We start from the raw sequence: 19988 nt of genomic DNA, 5'->3' as shown, positions 1-19988 counted from the left end.
TCTGCAGTGATGTTATCTGCTAAATTGTGTGAGGTTTCTGATCATTAAGTGGATTGGTCTTCAAAGAGCTAAATGAAAATGAGCAATAAATATCAGTGTTACTTAGGTCATACAGTGCAAAATGACAAGGAGACCGAAAGACCTTCTGGCAATTGTAGAACAAATATGAAATAGATTCACTAAAGCTTCTTGTGGGTTTTTATAAAGTGTCTTAATATTTTTAATTATTTTTAAAAGCAAGTTAAAATGAAGAAGCAGACTTGGTCTTAAGAAACTCCTAAAAATCCTGGCTTTTTTGTTCTGTTGCTGTATCCTGAAGTTATGTACTTTTACTCCTGCACTTTTTTCTCTGCATAAGGGACATTGCAATATTTATGTATGCGCTGGAGAAGGTATCATTATTATAGCAATTTCTACAGTGCTTTGCACATAGACAGATTTCTTTAAGAAGGTGAGCCTCCCGCTGGTGGGTGTAAACATGATCTTGAAGTTTTGCACCTGCAATTCTATTTCCTGTATAAAACTGAGCACTTGTACGGGTAGCAACCTGACTGCAGAGGTAAATGAGGGAGCAGTGGTTGCAATAACTTCTGTTCGTGTCTGTGTTTGCATTCACTTAGAAAAATAACCAGCCACAACAGTTGCCAGGGCAGATTGTATCCTCAACCAAATGTTATGAAAATCTTCCACTGAGAGTAATATGAAATGATTGCGTGATTTCTTAGATATTATTTTAAGGACTTATTTTTACTCAGTGAAAAAAGTAATTAAAAAATAAAAATAAAAATTCTGCAACTTCTTATGTCTTGATTACTCTTTTTAGTCCCTTTCCCATAGTGTAAAATTACGAGAGCAGCCGTTGTGACTGGTAACTTTCTCCTTGTATAAGCTGTCTAACCCTGCCAGTATTGCTCTGGTGATGAAGCCACATAGTCCTCCTTTGTAGCATGGCAAGCGAGCAGCTTTCATAGCAAGAGCTCTGAGAACCTGAGATGTCCACACATGCTGCAGCAAACCAGTAACAAACTCCTTACTCCACTATGAGCCCACTCACCCTGTTGTCAAAGGCCATAGTTTTGCTCTAGCCAGGAGAAAGATTTTCCTTGTCCCTTCACCAGCTTTTCTTCTTGCAGAGAAAGAGTGTTTGAGAGGGGTTTGATAGAGAGACTCTATTGTAATAAAAACACCAAAACAGGACTGTACTTATTCTTTTGGTGCCTTTAAGGTGTTAGCTGTTGGCATCTCTCTCATGGTGGCTGAAACACTCTTGAGGTAGAAGTGGGACCAAAAAGTAAGAGGTAATCCAGTTCAAATGGAGTTGAAAGATGGAGGCAGAGAGAGATGGAAGGCAGGTCAGCTTTAGAAAGAGGAGAGAAAGAAAGCTATAACCTAAAACCCCACAAGCCTGAAGGTAACAGTCATTTCCTATTTCTGTGAAGACTGCTGGGTTTTTCTAAAGGAAGTGGGGGGTGGGGAGAGGACAGTTCCTGGTATTTTCCTCAGCTTAGAAAGCAGAGAAAAGTCATCGGGCTTCTTACGTGACTAAAAAGAAGTGTTACGGAAAGCTTGAACTCTACTGTAATACCACTGAATTCTGTATGGTAAGGGCCAAGGTACCATGATGTTGGCTGTCAAGCAGACAAGAAATCTTGACTCATATTTGACCACACACAGCTGTTCCCTGTGTATAAGGGGAAAAATTCTGGTTGAATGCTGACATGATTCTGGGAAGGGTTAGAAGTGCCTTGACTCCGTTCTTGCTGCTGCTTAATACTACTTGATCCCCTTACACCTAGGGAGTGTGCAGTCTTCTGCAGCAGGACACCTTCCAAACGCATATGGATGATGGGCTACATTTGCCATGCAGTGACTTAGACAAACACACCCAAAAGCTTTCTCCACCTCGGTGAACTGTTTATTCACAAAGGGTCACAGAAACAAAAAAATCAGTATGAGATCGCTGGAGAACACGCATTAATTGGTTTCAGAAGATTTTCAAATAGGACTCATGAACAAATCAAAGCAGTGTAAGGTAACTAAAATGTATAGTTCAAAAGTAAATTATGCGGTACTTGTTAAATATAATATATTAAAATTCTGTGGAAACATCATCAGGCTTTTAAATTATAACTGAGATAATACATGATGTGAAAGACAATAGCTCCTGTTCTGCAGATAGGTAAATCAGGCACCACACAGAGTGGTGAAGGCTTTAATGCGTTTCCTAGGTACAGACATAAGGACACACATCACCTATGCTCTCTGGTGTCTGTCTCCTGTCTTCCCTTCCCTGGTGCATCTAGAGACTATCCATCTGTACAGCAACAGGAAGAGAGCCAACTACAGAGGTTTGGGTTGCTCTTACAGGATCAAATCTCTAGTGACTTGGGTAAGGATATGGTACTAAGTAGTAGTGTTATAAGATGAATGCCAATGATTTCTGCTCCCATTTTCCAGTTAATAGATATTCTGCTGAGGAGGGCAGTTCTGTACAGGGGAAAATTCATTGTATATATATGTACTGAGGAGAAGCAACCCAAAGGAAGATTAGAAGGAAGAAAATTCTGGTCTAAGATCTCAGCTCCTGAAGTGTGAGATTCTAAAGCTGAAATGGTTTGACTTGTGCTGAGGCCTGCTGTGCAGGGCCCATGTTTTTAAGGATGCCATTTTGCATTTGTTGCATCAGTTAGGATTTGCATAGCCTTCTATAAAATCTGGGCCATAAATGTTGATTTTAAACAAAGACATTTCCATAGGATCTTTATTGTCTGTGTAGTGGTAAAGTGCTATGAATAATTTTTCCCAGGTGCTTAAACAGGTGGTGTCTTCAAGGGAAGCAGGGCTTCTTTCATGTTGCCGGTAATTTTTACTGTCTTAACCCTTCATTGTCAATGTCTTGGGTGAACGTCTACAGCTGTTTGAAATGTGCCTTCCCCACAAAGATGCTGGATACCCAGCTCCGTGACTGGAACGTGAGTGTTACAGATATTTATTTACAGGGTAGGAAGTAACGCAGTGCCTCTATTTGCTGGTCCTAAATTTATTTTCTCTTCTTTTTTGCAGTGTAAAAATGTTAGTCATCTCCAACGGTCCTTGGAAATAAGCTTTCCAAATATATTCTCATACTCTATATAGATGCACTGATGACACTCCAGCAGTTCAGCAAGAGGAAATCTGAAAGAGTGGCACTAAATGACAGGGGAAAAAAAAAGAATCACGTGTGAGAAAACTCTCCATAAAAGTCTGAGGATTATTATGGAGCATTGGGAAATGTTGCCAGTGCTGGACTGCATCCTCATTGAGCCCTCATTTCTCAGACATCATTGATTAAAGGTGGATGGAAAAGTACCGTACAAAAGAGCAGACTCACGAGCTTCAGCTTGTTTCCATCTGCTTTTAGGCTGCGAGTTCAAACCAGTCTTACAAAATTGGGATTTTTAATCTTGTACTTTGGGCCCAAGCAAAAATGGCTGGACTGAGAAGGGGCTGGACTACCACCATTGACACACAATGCTCATAAAACTGTGCCACCTTCATTAGGAGCTTATGTTCAGAAATGGGCAGCAAGCTGTGGTAGCCAGGTTTGAAAATGGGGATTGATATGACTGCAAGATGCCATTTCATCATTCAGGTTTTTTAAAAAGCCATAATACTTCCCTTCCTAAGAAACGTGTCATGAACTTGGATTTATCATTTTTAAAAGCAATGTATATGTATGCTTGCTGAGATCAATCAATTAGGAGGGCATACATAAGCTGCATAAACATTTCCCTGTGGTTTTGGGGTCTCCCTCAGTGATGTCCTATGTCCATCCTGTCCATGCTCATTTGTTCTGACACTCAGAGAATCCTCCATGACTGATGACACTGCAAAAGTAAGTGATAAACCTTTCCCTGGTGAATTTGTGCAGAGATTATTCATCTGCACAGATAAAGGAAGGGGGGGATGGCACACAGATTTAAGGGGGTGCGTGAAGAAGTTAATACTGTAACAGTTCAAGACACTGGCTGTTCAGCCATAGGCCTCAAAGAAATAAGCAGTAGAAACATGGTAGTATATGAAAATATCACCTCTGCTTCTCCAGCCACATGTAGATCATCCCTAGTATAATACAGATAGGTATAAATATAAAATGTATTTATTTATGTCTGTATATATGTGTATATAAATCTTTTTCCATTAAAGAAGAAAACCTGTGATTAGGGCATGGAAGCTGAAATGATTAGGGCATGGAAGCTGAAGCAAACTACTGAGTATCTATTTTGTTCAAAAACTCTGAAATAATTTTTTCTTCTTCCTCATCATCATTTTTCCAGCCATATGGATTTGCCAGTTCACTGCATCGTTGCATGTTTATAACACAGCATTTCTTCAGCTGCTGTCACTATCTCATATTGCCATAGTACATCTTGCGTGCTGAATTACAGGCCACAATATGATAGAAAACAGCTTACACTTAAAGAAATAAAGACCTTCTCTTGACATCCATTTGAGTGCTGGATATGGACTTAGAGAAGGCAGAGAAGGCAAAGTTCCAGCTTTGTGTCTGGGCTGCTAATTCACCACCACTCCTTGACATTTAGCACAATACAGTTTAGGGTATGTTTACCAGGGGCATGGTTATTCCATCACTTTGCTAATGGGTGACACACAAGTTGTGTGGAGCTACCCCAGCTGAAAACCTGCCTGTATTGGCTGTATTTGATGCAGATGTTCAGGCTGTGGCACTTTCTCAGAAGTTTGGTGGGTGTGACTTTCAGCTTGTGCTTATCATTTGACCATCACCAGAACAGGAAGAAAGATTTGGCACTCCCCCCCCATCCCCCTTTTCTTTTTCCTAATGAATATTATGACATGATAGCTTGAATTGTCAAAGTATCTTATAACACGTAACATCCCTTCATAGAAAATAAAGCACCTGGTATTTAGATTGAGTGTAATTAGATAGCACTGGATTGCAGGTTGGTGTTGCTAGCTCGTCTCACGTGAGTTTGTGTGATGAGATTTTACAAAAAAACAAACACAACCAGGAAATATTTCTTCTTGTAGCCAGTCATTAGCAGAGAAAGAGCAATTGTACAGTACTAAGATTATCCAGCAGTAAAAAGAGCACCCTAATCCCAGACATGAGAGACAGGATGTCCATTAGGAATGGTAGCCACTGATCAATAGTCTAATTTAGCATAGAGAGGTTTTATTGCTTTGGGAGCTGGAAGGAGAAGAGGGAGGTATTGCAGTGTCTTCAGTTCTAGTCCTGCCTCTGCCGCTGACGCACCCCAAAGAAACACTGGCTGACTCCACTGCTTTTCCACAGCCATAGGACCAAGCAATAATTTTAAACTAGCAGAGCATTATGTATTCTGAATGTGCATTTGATTATGTATGGGGCAGCACAAAGGAAGAAAATCCATTTCTGACAATGTCAGGAGTAAGCTGACATTTGTCTGCAGTTCATTTCAGATCAAATCCAGCAAATTTCTAGGCCATCAGCAAAGAAAATAATTATGGAGGTCTTTTTTTAGACATTTGATGTCTTTTTTTATATATATAAAAAATTTGGATATAAAAAGCAGAACTTTATTTTTTTTTTTTTTCTACAAATACACAGATGTTTTCTACAGGGTATTTTCAATGTTTTTAGAACACCTCTGTCCCCCTCTCCCTTCCCGGGCTTCTCAGAAATGAGATTTGAAACTGTGAGCTAGTAAAGTGCATCACCTTCAATGGGGAACTCGTCTGCCAAAGGTTTTCTAACTGGGTAAAGGGGTAAAAGTTGCTATTATTACATGAACTAGGCAATTAAAGGTAAGCATTACCAGTAAAAACTGTGCTGGAATTTATATAAGGGTCAGGTAAACACATGAGTAGGAGGTGGCAGGCGGTATGGCTCTCTCTCCTGCTTTGCTTCCTCTCAGGAGCTGCTCCTGGTTTAAAGCTTGGGGAGGGCATGTCTAACTTAGCGCAGGGAAAGTGATAAAATGGTGGTAGCAGAGCCTAATGGGTTTTCAAGGAGATTGAGCAGGAGCCACAGAAGGTAGCAGTGAGGCATTGAAAGCAAAAGTACAACAGGCCTCATTTAATTATCCTTTTCACACTGCATTAATCATCACAAAAACAGGATTATGCCTATTTTTACATCAGTGTTGGAGGGTAATACAAATGTCATTTTGTGAACTGTCTGTCATTAGCAACTGTTAAATTAAAGGTTCGAAAGCAAAATAATGAAGGCAAGCTGCTCCCTTGACCTATTTTTTCACCAACAACTTTTTCCCCTTTGACCTCTGAATCTGAATTTCCCTTATCAAATCATCATCTGATTTCCTATGACTGTTGTCACTTTCCCCAGCCCCCACAGGCACCCTGGTATTTGTTGTTCCCATGACCTCTCTCTTCAGCTGTCTTATTTTATGTGATAGTTTGACAGCCAGTCATTTTTCTTTTCTTCCTACAGCATACATAGCTCCTTGCTTTCCATAATCTTCCTTCTCAACCAGTGAACTCTTCTTCTAGCAGCTTCACTTCTTCCTCCATTCCTACTTTTCCCACTGAATTCCTCACTCTCCTCCAGTGTCCCTATTTCCTCCTTTTTGCCTCTTCTTTGAAATAATTTAAATAACTCAATTTTTTGCTGTGGTCTCCATCCAGATGTGGCCATGATGTTCCAAAAAGAAGGACATAAATTTGGTTAGCTATATGATTAGACTCTGGTTTAATGATGTGGGATCCTTTCTCACCCCCACAAGGGCAATAAATGAGTTATGCAGTCAAACATACATGTTACTATGCTTCCATAATTATTCTTCCTACGCTCAGGGAGGTAGAGGTTCAGTATTAAATTTTATTGTAGCAGTTGTCTCTATGATGGCTCAGGCTGGCTGCTGCAGCTAAACATGCAGTTTTCAGTGTTCTTATATGACCAACCTTGCATTTCACCAGGAATTCCCTTGGTCTGAATTTATGAGAAAGGGCTGAAAAAAGCAGGTGCATGATGTCTTCTCAGGTGGAATTTATCCTAGTCTTTTCAACTGCATATACTCCCGTATCAGTATAAATACTGACATATAGCTCATGTTTTTTCCTGCACACACCTTTGATTGCTGTATATTATCTCTGGCTTGGAGGTATGGAGGTGTGAGTATTGCAAAGTTACGCAAAATTCCAGGCTGGTGTATGTATAAGATGCTGCTTTTTTCATGAGGTAAAATGGTTGGACATAAGTCTGAAATCCAGACTATGACAATTTCCAGTGATTTAAGGATGTGAGATGAATCAGATCAGTCACAGCTCTGATTTCGGAGGAATGTGTAGGAATATATCTTCTCACATTAACATCCCCTGACTGTGATCAGTCTTTATCACCCATACCTCAACCTGAACAATGGACAATCGACTGCATCTGTTTCTACTTTACTAATTTGATCTAGCCAAGGAAACTACTCTTGCAGGGACTTTAAATATGAAAAATAGCACCAATTATATTCTCTAATACAACTGATTTCTAAGTACCGATGTATATATTTCTGATTCTGTACAATTCCACTGTCAACCCCATAAGAAGGGAAAAATTCTTTCTCAAGACTGCATAAATACACTGCAAAGCCATATATATAGGCAGATACTCCAGAACTGTTGGTAAGAATAGATAAGATTAACTATACAGAGATCCAAAATATTACCCATTTGTACAACAATGGGTCAAATAAATATAGCCAAACCTCTTTTTGGTTCTTATCTTTTCCATTTTTGTGTGTACCATGTGCAACCTTGGTTGTACTTAGGGAAATATGCTCTTTTGCTACTGCACCTATAGCAAAAACATTAAAACATAGTTGAGATCCCTCATGGAAAAAAAAAGTTGTGTTCTGATGTTATTTAATTATACAGTATAGAACCCAGCACATTTTAAAATTAACCAAAGCAGATATCTTTTGATACCATTGAAAAGTCACCTCTGGAACTCACTGTCACATTAGTATAGCCTTAGTTGGCAATAGTTAAATGGGTTTGCATTATAATAATGGTAAAGCTTATAATTCAAGGTTTTAAAAAGGACATAAACTTTGCTTTTTCATTCAGGAAGCCAGTATCTGGTTAGGCTCTGAAGAAATGCCTGTAACAAGTAGATTATTTCATCAGCTTGGTGCAGCAGGTATTTTTCACCTTGCTCCAGAGAAGGGTGGGAGGATCTAGTAACTGATGAAGACAGGATACCAGACAAGATGGAGTGTTGGCTTGATTCCATATGATAATTTCAGTGTAATTGTTTTGCCTTTAGGCTGCTGTATCTGATTAGACCAGTCTTCAGCTGATCCAAGGTTAAGAGAATGCAAAACCACTGTAGTGTTGTGCTAAACACGGTGCAGCCAGACCAAATAATCTGGGTCAGTTATCCATGCAGATCGGCAGATACAGGAACACATGCAGTTTTGCATGAAGAACACAACATACAGTAGCTCCAAATTTGGAAAAAGAATTAATAATTTGCTGAGATAAAAGTTGTGGCCTCTACAGTAGGCTGGGTAACCATAAATAAATTTAAAAGCCTGTTTTAGAGCAGCGTTCTTTTAATACTAATTGGATGCAAAAATCTTATCACATTAGTAACCTTCATACCTTTATAATAAGTCTTTTATTGTATTAGCAAGCTTGGTTTTCACTAATATGATACGAAAGACTTGCTAATATATTAGGAAAGTCACTAACACTATTAATTTACTAGATAAATTACTTCTCTATCTTAGAACTTTAAATGAAATGGAATTCACTAATCCTAATTGGTTTGCCTTCTACCAGAATTATTTCCCATTAGTTCAGCATGTTTTCTTTTTTCATACTTGAACAGAAGAGATTTCTTAAACTCAAAGCCTTGGGGTACAGTATATGGGTTTATTAATTATCAGGTATTCATTCAAGGGGGTTAATTAAGCAATAACTTTCCATTGACTGGAATATACAAAGGAATAAAAGGCTTGACTTGTCCTGCTGATTAAAGCACTGAGGCCTTTGTGTCATCATTTGCTCCATTTGGTTGTGGGGGAATAAAGATTTTTCCACTATTTAACATAATTGGTCGAGAGCTCAGAGACCCCATTCCTTACGCATAGCAACTTTGGTTTGTTGACTTTTATCCCTTTTTTTTCCCCCTTGTCTCTGCCTGAAGGTAAGTGCTATGACCTTTCCTTGTAGTTGTGGAACTTGGTGCTGTTATCCATGGGTTTGTCACCTGAAGACTTGAGAATTGCAATGAAGTAAAGGGAGCTAAATCCCCTGGGAAATGAGGAACTGGTGCTGAAGGCAAGCATCCTGCTAAGTAAGCAGGGTATCTCGTTGTAGGTACATGACACCAATGCTGAGGAATCGGTACTTGGCTGCATATTGGCTTCCAGGCAAAGTTTATGGTGTGGGGTTTGACATTTGGGCCTAATTCAAACCTCTTTGGAATCAGTGGAAAGATTCACCATGTACTTCAATTGATTTTGGATTAGGCCCAGCAGTCTTGGAATAGCTTGTCTATATGAGAGACACCCTCTCCTCTCAGGGGATGTTGCCTCATGGTTTGAGAGGAGCAGCATGTCAGCTAGAGCATCTTTTTTTTTGCGTGAGAGTGAGCCACACTCAAGTGAGGACTTGAGACTCTTGCAAGGGATACCTTGGTCTAGGGCTTGTCCTGCAGGGACTTGAATCTGTTGGCTTTTAGGGCATACCTTTGAGTAATGGATCTGTTGAGGGCATAAATTAATACATTAGAATAGGTGGAAGAGAAAGGGGTTTTTCCTAGAGCTTCCCTAGGTCCAACTGGACTCCATTTCATGCAACAGCCTCCCCGGGGCTGCTGCAATCTGTTTTAATTAGAGCAGCCTCTGAGCATCTCTCGATTATGCTGAGGAATGGGGCTTCACTGAGAATTTAGCTGACCCAAGCTGTGGGAGCACAAAGGCCATCGTTGCGCAGGCCTCCCACGTACCCTCATTTGCACTGTGTGAGTCTTCAGCCCGAGCCAGCTCTCTGCCGTCCAGGCTCTGGAATCCATGTATAAAAGAAGCCTGTGGTTGTGTCTGTTTGTTGGTAAATGCATATTATGCACTAGCTGGAGCTGGCTGGCTGGCTGAAACTGCCGCTCGCAATCAGCCGTGCATCACTGAGTCAGCACATCCCAAATCCTGAGCACATCTCTGCCCAGGGGAAGCAGGGCTGGGTCCCCACCACGCCCGGGAAGGTGGGGCCTCCGGGTACCAGCGCAGGAGCCCACTCGTCCCAGGCAAAGAAGGAGAAGGAGGTGGAGCTGCAAGCTGGAATAGTGTGTGATGTTAGAGTGACTGCTGAGTTTATTCTCCAACAAGCGTTAGCATGCTTTTCTTGCTTGATTGTTTTGGTGATTGTGGTAAAGTGCAGATGTTATGCAATGGTAGGACTGGTAACACTGGCCACTGCCAACTATAGTGCCAGGAATCATTTATAAGCTTCCCAGCAACGAGCTCTGTCAGCACATGCTTCACCTCCCGCTACCATTGCAGGCACCGCCGCTGAGCCAAGCCATGTTGTGACTGAGACACCCATTCCATCACGGAGGACTGTACCAGCCTTCTGAGAGAAGGGCTTCTTGCCCCCATGAAACCACTGCACTGTGCCCACACCATCCTCTGTTAACTTGCAAAATAGCTTTGCAGCTCAGCCAGTGAAGATTAAATCCCTGCATTGCCTTACCAAGAGGAACCTTTTGGTAAAATGAAAAGATTTCGAAATCTCAGCAAGAAAGGCTGTAAGATTGCCTTGAGTGTTTGAAATAATATATGTATGCATATATCTAGGTATACCTGCATAGCTACATGAGCCAAATGACTTGCTTTGGCTTGCTTATCATTCTAAGACATAAAACAGGTAATCTAGCTTTATTTGACACGTACAATAATCATCCAAGAAAATGAGAGGCTCTTTAATGGAGGTCTATAAACAGGTCTTGCAGGTCATTCACACAAGCTGGCTCTGCACGCCAGGGTGCTATGGAAACATGGCTATAAACACCCTGTTGGATCAAGAGCTTCTCTACTGACAGAAAAGACGAACACTAAAGCTGTACAAAACTGAGTAAGTCTCAGAAAATGATTCACTCTCTTAATTAATTTTCCATTTTGGTTGGTGGAATGCCCTTAGGTGGCTGAAGTGGGCTCAGATTTCTTCTTTCTGGGCAGAGTTCACCTTTGCACCAAGACTGGGAAACTCTTCTCTCCCACCTTCCATGCACTGAGGAGCCCAGGCAGGATTCTTTAAGGGAATATTTGCCTCTACCCAAATCATTCTGAATCACAGTATTTTCTTAGAGCACAGTCACACGTGGCTCAGAGGCTTATTTAATTGCCAGCACCGTGGTATGCTGGGAAGCCTGTAGCCTTGCTTTGTTTAGCAATGCCCCATTCCCATCTCATAGAAAGTATCCCCAAGTGCACCACTGCAGTTTTCTGTCACGACAGCCCGCAGTAAAAGCAACCGTACGCATGAGCAGCCCATCTTGCAAAGGGTGCAGCATTCTCCCAGTTAATTTCCCAATTGCCTTCATGCTAGGAGGACTGAATCAAGCACTTGTAAAATAAGGCAGAACCAGTGAGCAGTCAGGTATGCATTTCCTAACCGTGCAGGATTCAAATGCCCATAGTCTGCCATCTTATACTAGTACAGCTGGAGCAAACTCATGCTGCAGCGTGAATGTTCACACACTGTTTTTATGTCTAGCTTGTGTGGTCATTAAAGTTCAGTAGAAACAGTTTGCTTGCTTTCTTTCAAAAGCAATTGAAGGCTCTGCTCCAGCCTTTTCTTCCGTGATTTACGATGACATCCTTGGGCACAGTTTTCTCACTGAAATCCTTTACTGTTATCAGGAGACAGGACGAAAGGAGTGGAAAGAGCCCCTGTGTCATGCTCCAGGACATCCTAGGGAGGGAATAGGCAATCCTGTGCCTTATCTCTCCCAGTTCTCCCCCTCTGATATACTTGGGGAAGTGACTAAGCTGGGGAGAGGAGCTGGAGCAACACGAAGTAGGTGCGTAGGAGGTTGCCAGTGGGGTTGTTCCAGCTTATGCTGGGAGTCACCTTGACCCAGCACTACAAAGAAAATGTAAATCTAAATTTCTTCTTTCCATTCCTGCCCCACAAACTGCACAGCATAAAATGTATCACTTTCTGATTTTCAAATAGCATTTCTGTATGCATTATTAATGTAACTAAAACCCGAACCTTCAATTTATCGCTCCCTGGATGCTCGCACTTAGAGATGTGTGTTATATCATTGTCTGTTTAGAGGTGGTGTTAAGTTCTAGCTAGAAAAAAAAGGTGTGGTGTTGGGAACTGTAACTTCCCCAGAAGGAACACCAAACTCTATTTGGACAGCAGCGTGTCAGGGTGTCCCCTGATCTGGGTATAGGGGAGCAATAGGGTAATGAGAGGGCATGGTCCATTTTATTCTACCCTATCACGCAGAACCTCTCTGCTTCTGCCACTGTGCCTGCATTAATCAGTGATTTCACTGTTTTCCCCTTTCCAGTATTTTCCTGATAAACATCAGTTTAAAACCCCAAAGGTAGCCCACAAATAAATCATGGTTATTTTGTTTCATAAAGCTTTTATCTGGTTAAGCCTTAAATTTCCACTGCCCTTAGGAAGACTTAGATTAAGGTGCTCAATACGGTGCCAGAGATGGAAGAAGGTTTATGTAACTGGGAGGTTTTAGCCAACCATCAGAAGCTTTAAGGTTTCACATTACTCCTGAGTGAAATTGCCAGCAGAAGATTAGGTTGTCATAGTCCGATTGGCAGAAAACATACTGACACCCCTAAGAAGCCAGGTAGGAACTGCAGTTTTGGCCTAGTGAGATTTTTAAAGTCAATATTCCTATGAAAGCTGCATGAAGTCAATGAAGATATTTCAAAAGGCTCTAAGGTATTATCCCATAGAGTAGAAATCACACTCTTCAAAACCTGAGTTAGGTGTATTTGAGCAGTAGGTCTGTGCTAAAGGGGAAGGGGTCATCCACTTGCTTTCTCTCTGAGGAGGAGAGAAGGTGCAGAATATGCAAGTGTTTGCTTATCCACAATGCGATGTGGCCCCAGAGCAGCCACTGCTCATGGCAGGGAGCTACAAGGGATGTGCTACTCATCAAGCCATTGTCCCTCATGAGTCCTCACACAGACTTTCCCTCTGTAAACTGCGCTGCAGTGGAATTACCAATGGTTTGGAGCCTATCATCACGATCTGTGCAATGTCAGAATGAAAGGCTAAGCTTCTTGGGTCTGCCAGATGGGAATATAGCTCTTCTGTGGAAGGCTGAAGGATGGGAGCCGACCAGCATTAGCACGCACACCTTGTGGAGGCCTTTGTCTTCAGGCAGGAATTAGACAAGGTAACTGAGTTGAAACTGGAAGAAACTGCTCCTGAAGCATTTCTGTAGTGGAGTGTAAGGTTTCATTTCTAATGATGTCTAGAACCTGAACTCAAATGTGTTTGAGAGAAGCTGGCTGTTTAAATCTGGGTACTGTCAGCAGGGCCAGGATTTCAGCTCCCATAGTTAGCAGCTAACGTCAGGACTTCAGTGTGCCAGGCGGCAAAGGGGTCCCTTCTCCAAACATCTGCCCCCAGCACCCCACTAGGAGGAGAAAAATATGAGCACAGGGAATTAAAGTGACAGCCCCTGCGATCTGGCATATGTCACTGCCTCTGAGGCTGATTTAACTGGGCAGCAGGTAGAAAGACAAATATTCACTAGAGGAGCTGGAGAAAATGGAGGCAAGGCAGAATGAGATAAAACCTATTAGAGAGAGTGTTTTACAGTGTGATTCCTCGGGGGGCTGGGAAGGAAGGAGAAAGCTCACCATAAATGGAAAAAGGCTTGAACTATAATTAATTTACCTTGTCTGAGCTTTTTACCACATTTATACTGTATTTCCATGCACAAGAAAAAAAAAAAAAAACAAAACACCAAATTCACATGTTCTGTATTTTTTAAGTACACAACAGATAACTGTCTCACAACAGATTAACATGGTAGCATATTTGCTCAGTGTATGTGCAGGCTTGTAATGGTCTTGTACTTCAGCTTCAGATGAAATAATCAACCCAGACTGAAAGGCAGTGGAAGAAAGATGCTGCTGCTGTCTGAACTGTCTGACTCTTGCAAATTAACTATGTAAAGGAGAGGTTCTTTTGGAAATCTGGAGGGAAGCAACTAAGCTCCACTGCTTGGACTTAGGCAGACGGGTATCATCAGGAGTGCTGAAGGCAGCTCCCCTCCCAAATCTGCTGGTCATTCATAGTCAGTCTGAGGTTGTGACCACCAACCCAGGTTCTCTCTGGTTCATACCTTGACAAAAAGAAGCTGGGAAATCAGACTATATTTAATATTTCTAGCACCAGCTTTAGTAGATTCTAGCGCAGTTACCTGTGTGGGCTCTGCAGGTAGATGTAAGTCTGTACCCAATATGATTTGTGCCTCTCACAGTGATATCAGCAGCAGAAGAGACATTGAAATGTTTGATCAGCCTGAAGCCAGAACTCACATAGTTATTTTTGCTATATAGAACTAAAGACAGTAAAAATGACAGGATTCCAGGGAAGGTCTGAATTGTCTCCAGCTTCAAAGATTCTTGGGTCAGGGGCTGGAGTCCACTAGGAAATTGAGGCTAAAGTTTGCACTTTTCCCTTTGTAGTGTTGACTCTACAGAAAAAAATAAATATATGGGAGGAAGCAAAGTATATATATACTTCTGCAGCCTAAAAGCTAGTTTCAGTACTGCATACTTTTATGTAGAACTCAATAAAATGCATTTGCAAACATAATTACAGATGCAGCAATGTTCTCTAATAATGGATTATATAAAGCATGTTATGAAATGCATTCATATCAAGTTCTTGGCAAATTCTACTATCTACTGTAACGAGGTGTTATAAAACCAATTATGGGTATATAGGAATTACAGACACAATGTGTGTACCCCTTGAATACAGTACAATTTCAGGTGGTTGTAAAACATTCTGTAGAGGGTGGTGGAATTGTTTTGAGCATGCTGGAGCCAGCAGCACAAGAAGGAATCCGTTCTTGGGGGAAGCATGTTGACAAATGGTGCTTCAATGCGTATTGGCTGACTCTTGGCTCAAGGCATTCAGGTTGATCTGGCTGTCCTCATGTGCCACAATATTTTGTCCTGTTTTGTAGTCCTGTAAATTCCCATCAAAGTATGTAGCACTTTGATCACCTAGGTAATGAATGAAAAATTATTAAGACCCTAGTCCTGAATTAGTATCAAGCATTTATGATCTTGCTTAAGTTTGCTGGCTTCCCACATGAAGGCTTTATCCAAAGCTTTTTCAGTTGAGTGGAAATTTACTATGAAATTGGGCAATTTCTAGATAAAGTCTTGGTTTAATTTTGTCAGATTATTTCTTTAGGGCAGAAGGGATATTATTCTGAGTTATTAGGTTGTATATTTTGCTGTGTCATGAGAAAAACAAATTAATTTCTTATATTCTACTTCCTCATTACTAAAAACAACTTCTAGTAAAAGATAAGCAGAACCAGTACAGATAAAAAAGGAAGACCCTTTTCTCCCTGCAGTGAACCTTTACCTAAACGCCTTTTTTTGTATGGTTCCTGTTGTTGTTCATGCATTTCCTAGCTCTGCCTAGGACAGGGAGCACAGTCACAACCACACAAGTTCCCATCATCTTGTTTCTTTGCTGTTGAGAAAAATCTTCCCCAGCCTGGCTTTTGTTAACAACGGATGTTTGGGTAGTTTGAGAAAGCAAATAGTGCATGGACCATGGCTTCCACATCAGCAAACTGCAGTTTCAGCTTAAGAGTGCAGCTGCAAAAACATATACCTCAATATATCAGCTAAAAATTTTTGAGAATGAAATTCACCATATGGCATGCCCAAAGCCCAACTGGCTGGATCAAGGGGCCTGGTTGCAATTGAGTGAGATGCCCTTTCATGCTGTTTTCCTGCATATTTTCCCTATGGGGTCTGGTGTATAATCACTCGTATGCAGGTTTGAGATTGGGATGAAGCTGGGACAAATGCTTAAACACAGAAACTTAGATTTATTTCTGTAAAAGCAGCTATGCTGACAATTTGCAGTACTTCTTTTCTCCAAGGACCTCAAAGTACTTCACAAATATTGTTGGAGGTTCAGAATGTTCTTGCACTTGGGTAAACTTGGTCTTAGAGAGGTTAAGTGATTTACTTAAGGTCTCCCAGTAAATCAGAGGTAGAGGTAGGAAGTGAAACAGGATCATGACTGCAGATGACATCCTTTACCCTTTAGAGGTGCTACTGTGTGCAAATAAAAGCCTGACCCTGCTAGCCTCCCTCATGTGAGCAGTGTCTCTGAAATTAATGGAATGACTGATGTGAGAAAAGGCCTGTAATATTGGCCTCTTCAGGCCTTTCTCTGTGAAGTATTTAATATTTCCCAAGAGGTGTTGTTTGGCTTCACCTCGTACCAATGTGTCTTATAGCAACAACAACAGCAACAGAAATCTCAATTTAATTTTTTTCCTCTAGTGCATAAAAGCCAAGATCCAATGAGAGAGCTCTCTTTGGGTAGGCGCTAAGCCATGGGGACCTGAAGACAGTTGGTGTTTCTTGGAAATGGGCTCTGACTCCTCTACTTTTCTGCTTCACAGGGAAAGAAGATATTTTGGGTCACAATACGGACCTACACTTTTCTCAGCTGGTAAAAAAACGTAGTCCATATTTCTTCCTAGCAAAAGTCTGGCTCTACCTCAACTTCAGCAGTCACAAAGACTAATATGTAACAAGGATTGCATTAAAAATGTAACGTAAAAATATGTCTTTAGTAAAAGGAAATGGGAATTGCACAATTTTTTTCTTATTTCTCTGGAGAAAAAAAGGGTTTCTAGATACAAGCCGCTTTTTGCCTATTTCAGTCTCTGTGCTTCTTATTCCACTGCTTTAGCAGGCTTGTAATGAACGAAGAGATAGAATATGGGAAAGTGACATAGGTAGTAAATTGTGTAAGTTATATAAACGCATGGCAATAGCAAGCAGATTTCAATGCTAATGCAGACAGCAGAGATTTCTACAGTTAAGGAAGAAAGGAGGGAACCTGCAGCATCTGAAGAGAGATCGGCTGACTGAACTCCAGCGCCTGCTCCAGCCTGTAGATGGGAGACAGCCACAGATGGGGAAAGTGGAAGCAACTCTTGAAACCTGCAGAAGTGACAATTAGCTGAAGCTTGAGCTTTGGTAATAAAGGGAAAGAGATCATTAACCATAAGAGATGAGAGTTTGTGGAGGACCAAAGAAAAAAGAAAGGGGGAAAAAAAAAAACAAAACTCTTTAACTCTGGAGTTTTTAAAAGTGCCCTTGTTTGTTTTCTTGGCAGAGAAGCAGAGCATTTGGCACCCATCCTTGGAAGGTGTCCCAGCTGTAAAAATGCTGGGGTTGGCCCTTTCCATGCTGTTGCTAAGCGGATGGCCCAATAGCCAGCAGGGCCCTCCAAACCCCACCCCGCTCTCCGGTCGGATCCAGGCTTCAGCCCACTTGTATTAAAAGCCTCTCTTCTCCCACTTGCTAATAATAATAATTTTTTTTAAAAAAAAAAAGGAAAAAAAAGCCAAAGAAGTGCCGAGTTTACGCAACCAAACCCGACTCAGCTCATGCCAAGAGCTCAGCAGAGAGGAGCTGAGGAGCACCAGCCCGTGCCCAGCTCCCGCTGGGGATGGATGGGGCTCTGCACTGGGCTCCTGTCTGACTTGTTCTGCTCCCCCTCCCGCTCTGCTCCCACAGCCTCAAGGTATAGGGCAGAAGCAAAAGGGTTTTTTCTTCTTCCCCCCCCCCCCTTCTTTTTTTAATAACTTTATCAGCTCCAAACCCAGGATGATTTGTGCGTTTCATACTCTCTGTGCTTTTACTCTCAGTTAGAATTTGGATCCTTTCCATTTCTCAGTTAAAAACTTTCTTTTTTTTCTCTTTTTTTTTCTTTTTTTTTTCTTTTTTTTTTTTTTTTATTCCCCCAGTTGTTAGTGGTTTTGCACAGAAGGGCATTGTTAACTCTTTCACTGCCCTTTTAGAAAGGATTGTCTTGGCTCACTTGTTATAGGAATTTCTGTATGAGCAGAATAAAGTGCTGGGTTTTGAAACTGGAAGAAAGAGCAGTAATGATGGAAAAAGTTTGCACTGAAACTGCTACTGTAGGAAAACCTGCTCTAGAAAAGGAGAATGCCTATTATTTATTTACAAGAGCCCTGACCACTTCTGCAAGGCCCTAGATGAGGTCTTTACAAGCTGGTGACAAAGCATCAGTACGAGGGGGAAGAGGGGATCAGGTTTGGTAAAAGCATGTCTCAGCTGCCTTGCATGGACAAGGGATCCAGGTTACCTTGTGCTGCTGTGAGGGTGGCAAAATGGGGAATGCTGTGCTTTTTTGTTATCTAACAATAAACCAAGTAAAAGGTGTGTTAAATGTAGCATCACACTTGTAAACGAAAGGTCCTCAAAATACCAGGGATACACATAAAGTGTGGGAAGAGCTGGGGAATATTTCACTGGAAGTTGTAAAAAGTGGAGGATTCATTTTCCCTGTTGTCCATAGGAATGAGAAAGGGGAAAGCTGGCATCTGTAATTTAAACCTTTCTTATTCCTCTTTATCAACAGTTGCAGCTGCAGAAAGTGGGTATCATCTCACCCCCGTAGGGAGACTGACTTGGGTGCGCATGTCTGCGCTTGCACTGCTCACAAGAGCTTTCCCAGCTGAAGTCCTTGAGCTTTGAGTGAATGCTAGAAACAGAGATGACTTAAATATTTGGCAGCAGCTAGTATAAGTTATATTTTTCTTTTAAAAAATAACATGTTATGCAAGCAGATTTTATTATATTTATGGGTGTTTATTATTTCTACTTGTACATGGTAAAATCTTGTTGGAACCAATAGGAATGTAAATTTAACATGTCATGCTGTATGTGAGTAAATGACACAACATTTCTTGTGTAAGTTTTAAAAGCACATAAAAAAAGGCCCTTCCTATATTTGCATATCCCGCGGTAATTAATACATGAATATTTTCCATTTTTAGTCTTTGAAAAAATAAAACAACTTTTACATTGGTTAAAACAAGTGTATATATTTCCAGCATCCTCCCCAGTATGATTGCTGTTCTTAAATATTTGTATGCACATTTCTATGTATGTTTATTGTGCCTGTTAGTTCAGCTTTATAGAACAAATGGAGAAAATGAAAATATAGATTTTTAACCACAACAAGATTCCCTGCAGACAGGACTTTTGTTTTACTGCTATAGAAATGCAGCAACTCGAAGGAAGAGCACAGCACGTAAGTCTATATACATCACAGATCTTTTTTATTACTCTTACCACACCAGCTGAATGGAGAATTACAAAAACTATGTGACTGATTCTGTAAAGATTTTTAAAAGAGGCTTAACTTTAGGTGTGCGGGTAACTTCAAAGGGAATTAAATGAAAATAGAAGATGTGAGTAGTCCATGACAGATGAATGCATTATAGAGAATGATCTACACAAAACTTGATCCAGAAGTTCTGGAATTACGTTAATTGACCTTGGTGGGCTAAACAAAAGCTCACTGGAAATTATGTTCAGAAGTTAAACCCAAGACTTTTACAAAATAAACCCCAGTGTAATGGATATTCATAATATTGAATATCCATTGACTTTTCTAGAGGTAAGGGGTAAAATCCCAGCACTGCAGAAGGGAGTGGGAGTATTGCCATTGGTTTTACAGATGCCAGAATTTTGCCTAAAACACTTACACTTCCTCTGGCTCTCAGTTTTTTTTTATTAGCTCTGGCATTGTTTTCTGCATCTGTGCTGTCACATTGCATGGGGTGTAAAAGCATTTTAAAATTAACAATAGACTTCAGCTGCAGAGCACGGCTCATTGACCAAACCTCTGCATCCATCTCCACAAAATCTGATTAGATGTTTGATTCAAGCCTACTGTAT

General features: G+C 41.0%; 1 long non-coding RNA gene across 1 annotated transcript; it reads left to right on the top strand.

Annotated features, from left to right (window-relative positions):
• The first annotated feature begins 9151 nt into the window (after positions 1-9151).
• On the top strand, positions 9152-17595 carry LOC134163395 (uncharacterized). The gene is made up of 2 exons (XR_009964719.1): positions 9152-9329; positions 16548-17595. It is a non-coding gene; the product is annotated as an uncharacterized LOC134163395 (long non-coding RNA).
• The last annotated feature ends 2393 nt before the right edge of the window (positions 17596-19988 follow it).

Source organism: Pezoporus occidentalis, unplaced genomic scaffold (assembly GCF_034315485.1).
Source record: "Pezoporus occidentalis ecotype Australia unplaced genomic scaffold, CSIRO_AGI_Poc_V1 ctg20, whole genome shotgun sequence".
NCBI classification, from domain to species: Eukaryota; Metazoa; Chordata; class Aves; order Psittaciformes; family Psittacidae; genus Pezoporus; species Pezoporus occidentalis.
The sequence above is the reverse complement of the archived record's forward strand: the minus strand, read 5'-3'. Positions and strand labels throughout refer to the sequence as shown.